Source organism: Phoca vitulina, unplaced genomic scaffold, assembly GCF_004348235.1.
Source record: "Phoca vitulina isolate PV1807 unplaced genomic scaffold, GSC_HSeal_1.0 scaffold8, whole genome shotgun sequence".
Lineage (NCBI taxonomy): Eukaryota > Metazoa > Chordata > Mammalia > Carnivora > Phocidae > Phoca > Phoca vitulina.
This window is the reverse complement of record NW_022589711.1, coordinates 30905708-30911078: the sequence shown is the minus strand read 5'-3', so window position 1 is coordinate 30911078 and position 5371 is coordinate 30905708. Positions and strand designations below refer to the sequence as shown.

The following is a 5371-nucleotide window of genomic DNA, read 5'->3' as shown; positions in this document are numbered from 1 at the left end:
GTAGCCCTGTGATGGGTATTAAGGAGGGCACGTATTGCATGGAGTGCTGGGTGTTATACACAACAATGAATCATGGAACACTACATCAAAAACTAAACCACTATGTGGTGACTAACATAACATAAAAAAAAAAGTTAAATTAAGACAAACAGAGCCACCCGGTGTGCACTGCTTTTATAAAGAGCCACGGGCGCCGGTGGGTGGGAAGCCACGCTCCCAATGCCCCACTCTGTTCTGCTTACTAGGCCTGCCGTCCCGCTCCCACCATTGGCCACCGTTCAGCAGCTGGTAGGAAGATTGGCGCTTAGTGGAAAGCAAAGGCTTTGATGTATACATGAAGGAAGTAGGAGTGGGAATGGCTCTGCGAAAAGTGGGTGCAATGGCCAAACCAGATTGTATCATCTCTTTTGATGGCAAAAACCTCACCATAAAAACTGAGAGCACTTTGAAAACAACAGTTTTCATGTAACCTGGGAGAGAAGTTTGAAGAAACTACAGCTGATGGCAGAAAAACTCAGACTGTCTGCAACTTCACAGACGGCGCGTTGGTTCAACATCAGGAATGGGATGGGAAGGAAAGCACAATCACAAGAAAATTGGAAAATGGGAAATTAGTGGTGGATTGCGTCATGAATAATGTCACCTGTACTCGGGTCAATGAAAAAGTAGAGTAAAAATTTCACCATCATTGTGGACAGGAATTACCTGTGAGGATGAACAAGCTCAGTTCAATGAGCAAATCTCCATACTGCTTTTTTTTTTCATTACTGTGTTCAATTATCTTTATCACAAACATTTTACATGCATCTATTTCAAAGTGTTGATTTAATTAGGATCATCCCTTTGGTTAGTAAATAAATTTGTGCTAAAAAAAAAAGACAAACAAAAATTTGTGGAATGCAGCTAACATGGTATTTAGAGGAAAATTTGTAATGTTAAGTGCTTATACACTTGACCCTTGAACAATGTGGAGGTTAGGGGTACCAACCCCATGCACAGTTGAAAATCCTTGTATAACTTTTGACTCCCCAGAAGATAACTTAATAGCCTACTGTTGACTGGAAGCTTTACTGATAAACAGTCCATTAACACCTATTTCATATATGTATTATGTACTGTGTTCTTACAGTAAAGTAAGCTAGGGAAAACAAAATGTTATTAAGAGTATCATAAGGAAAAGAAAATATATTTACAGTATTTACTGAAAAAAATCCATGTATAAGTGGATCCATGCAGTTCAAACCCATGTCTTTCAAGGGTCAACTGTATTAGAAAATACAAAAAAAGTTTAAAAATTAATGACTTAGTTTCCAGCTTAAGAAAGTAGAAAAACAAGAGCAAGTTAAATCCAAAGTAAGAAGAAAGCAATTAACAAAGATGAAAGCAAAAATTAATGAATTTTAAAGTGGACAAACTATAATAGAGAAAATCAACAAAGAAACAAAAGCTAGTTCTTTGAACAGATTAAGAAAATCAATAAAACTATAGCAAGGCAGCACAAAAGAAAAAGAGAAAAACCCCTAGTAATTATGAATACCAGGAATGAAAATGGGACATCACCACAAGGATAAAACAGGAATGTTATAAACAATTTTATGCTAGTAAATTTGACTATTTAGATAAAATGAATTAATTTATTGATAGACATACATTACCAAAGCAGAGTCAAGAATAAACAGAATATCTGAATAGCTCTATATCAATGAAATTGATATTTGTAATCAGCCACAAGAAAACTCCAGGAGCATATGTTTCTATGAATTCTATTAAACATCTAAGGAAGAGAATGTCTACTAATCTCACACAAACTTTTCTAAAATATAGAGGAAGAGAACACTCTTCCTGATGTGCATTTTGGTCATATCCCTGATACCAAAACCTAAAAAGGATATTACAAGATAAGAAAAACACAGATTAATATCCCTCATGAACATAGGCACAGAAATCTTTAGTAAAATACTAACAAATAAAATCTAAAAATATATTAAAATTAGAATATATTCTATGTAAACATTCTATGGCCATCCATTGAACCAAGGTGAACATTGTTACTGTAAACCAGTTTCACATGGTTACAATGACAAAAAAAAAAATCATGATGATAGAAATGCCTTTCAGTTATCAGAATCACAAAATCAGTTGCTGGGTAAGACTTTATTTTTAATTAACTTTATTAATTTTTCTTTTTGAGAGAGAGCACTCGAGAGTTTCCCTCTCCCCTCCCCTCCCCTTCTTCCCTCCCTCCCCCTTTCTTTCTTTCTTTCTTTTTCTTTTTCTTTCTTTCTTTCTTTCTCATTCTTTCTTTCCTTTTCTTTCTTTCTCTTTCTTTTTTTCTTTCTCTTTCTTTTCTTTCTTTCTTTCTTTCTTTCTTTCTTTCTTTCTTTCTTTTCTTTTCTTTCTCTTTCTTTCTTTCCCTCTCTCTCTCTTCCTCCCTCCCTCTCTCTCTCTTTCTTTCATCTCTTATCTATATCAGGTTAGAATTATTCCACTTTCCTTAATCATGTCCTTGTTATTTATTGACCAGTCTTAGTAGACTTTCTCTATCTATATTAGTGCTTCCTAGAATGTGTTAATTCTATGGGCTGTTAATAGTTTAAGTGAAACCAAATGGGCTTCTTTACAGCCAGGCTTTGCAGAGCCTCATTGGTCCTGATGTGTGTAATATTAGTAGAGGTGAACTACTTTGCAGTCTGTTGGTGTATTCCCCAGACTCACCACTTGACTCCAAATGCCTTAAAGATAATGTGGGTCGTAACCATCGGTATTCTTGAAGAGATAAACAAAGTTTGTAAAGTGTATTACAAAGCAAAGCATCCATCATTAAAGCAGCTGCTCAAAGAATATTTCCTCTGTGCCTCTTTCTCCTTTTTTCTGCTTCCACCATTTGTCTGTCTTTCTCTCTGTCATTTGGTCTGTCTCTCCACTCATTCATTAATCCAATTTATTCCATTCTCTTCCAATAATCCATGTTTCTTCACTATATAGATTCCGTTCCCAAATGAAAATGTTTTTGTTTTTTTGTAGCAACCTTGGAAGTTAAACATAGTCTATGCTGTATTTCTTTTTCTTTTCCTTCCCCCCTCCTCCTTTCTTTCTGTGGGGATAAACACCCTGGATTTATGGTAAGCACAATTTCCCATCTGATTACATTTCAGTTCTCTGCGGAAGGTATATATAATAGAGTGTGTGCTGTTTCTTAAACTTACTTAACCACAGAATATATTTTTTTCCTGAGAGGACATTTTGTGGAATTAATTTTATATGGAAAAAATGGGATACCCTGCTCTATTTTAATAAATGCCATTTTCTTTTTTGCTTTTCAAGATATTTTTCAATAATAAAAGGAAAATAAATGCCCATTGTAAATGAAAAATTTACAGAAATGTGTAAGGTAAAAAAGCAACAATTCTCTACATTTCAACACAGATGTGCTCCAGGAGGGGAGGGGCTGTCTCTGTTTCACAATTCTATCTTCCGTGTCTAGCACAGTGCTGGATATGAGCAGGCCTTGAAAAAAAATACGTGCCGTATTTTCTAAACTGGTACAAAATATAAGGTGTATTGATTATTTATCAGGAGCTAAAATATAACTATTCTGCATTTATATGCCATCTAGTTCTTATTTAGTGATGCATGATGAACTCATAGTTAATCTATGTAATGTAAAAGTCCCTGTTCAAAAGAGCAGGTGTGACCCAAAGTTTGAGATTGAATTATTGCAGAAATTTAGGAATATGTTCTTAGAAACGGTAGGCTACTTGGAATCCCCTTATGCAAGCTTCATTTGGGGACCCAGAATTCTATTTTATGCAACAGTCTCAAGTTCGCCTGCCTTTCTTTGCATTATTCATACTACAGGCAGTGATAGCTGTACTGTCATTCTGGAAAAATGTTAGAGACTTTCAAATCACAGACCCAGGTAATTGCCACGCTGTCTGTAGGGGGAATCAGGGTTGGCAGCTGTCTTCTAATTTAAAACCACATTACCCAGTGTACAGTTTGTGGCAGATCATGATTTAAATGTATTTTGATAATTAGTTCTTTAAATGTGGAAACAAATTCATGCAATTATTAACTGTTCAAGCAGCACGGAACAGAATACAATAAAAAATATCTAGTGACCCCCACCCACCCAACTCACCCTTTGCAGAGACAAATGTTGTTTCCTGTGTTTCCTTTCAGAGTTATTTTGATCACAAATTTTAGCTTCCAAGATCGTTTTTTAGGAGAAAGTTAGAGACTAGAGAGAGAGCACATAAGAGAAAACTGGAAATCGAAGGGGGAGACGAACCATGAGAGACTATGGACTCTGAGAAACAAACTGAGGGTTCTAGAGGGGAGGGGGCTGGGGGGATGGGTTAGCCCGGTGATGGGTATTAAGGAGGGCACGTACTGCATGGAGCACTGGGTGTTATACGCAAACAATGAATCATGGAACACTACATCAAAAACTAATGATGTAATGTATGGTGATTAACATAACATAATAAAATTAAAAAACAAACAAAAAAAAAAAAAAGAAAAAAGAGTCCTCCAGATTCCATATCTCAGAATGGGAATAAACACACAGACACACACACATTTGTATCCCAAGCCTCCTGCTTTCCTTAGCCTCTGTGGGGTGCTGAGAATCCGAACCAATCTTTGGTGCCTGAGCACGTGTAGAATGGTGGTTTCTTAGCTGTTGCCCTGGTGGTCAGCCATTTGATCGGCCCTCCTTAGAAGGAGTCATGTTAAAGAGGTAGGGAATGCCCTACCTTGCTGATAATTATTTTGTTTCCTATTACAATGGATAAAGGATGATAATGACAGGTGGGGTGATACAGATTTGGAACTGGGCAAGTATGTCTGGGCTTTCTTTAAGTCAGTGGTTTGCAAATAGGAGCAATTTTGTCTCCCCAAGGGACATATGACAGTGTGTCTGGAAACACTGATTGCCATGACCTGGGATGGGTGAGTATTCTGCACGTAGCGGCAGAAGCCAGGGATGCTGCTAGACATCCTGCAAGGCACAGGGCAGCCCCTTGCAACAAAGAATTATCTGGTCCAGAATGTATAGTGCCAGGGTTGAGGAACTCTGCTTTACTCTGTTTTGCCATTGGTTCTTTTGGGAATGGTGATTTTCATTCAGAGAAACAACTCAAAATAGGCAACAATGTCAACAGCGATAAAATCCTATGCAGTTTCCCACTGTGTTTACAGTTCAGGCTCTTGAACCTCAGAACATAATGGGAGGATGTGGTGTCCTACCATTTCATCCAGAAAAATAATTTTCTCATAGCATTGTCAACACTTAGCCTTTTCCCCTTTTAACCTTCTGATTATATTGCTTATGGTAAAACCCAATATGTTGCAGGGAGATGAAACTTGA

The 5371-nt window shown here is 37.0% G+C and overlaps 1 pseudogene; it reads left to right on the top strand.

Moving 5' to 3' along the window:
- The first annotated feature begins 219 nt into the window (after positions 1-219).
- Positions 220-674, top strand: LOC116633658 (annotated as a pseudogene).
- The last annotated feature ends 4697 nt before the right edge of the window (positions 675-5371 follow it).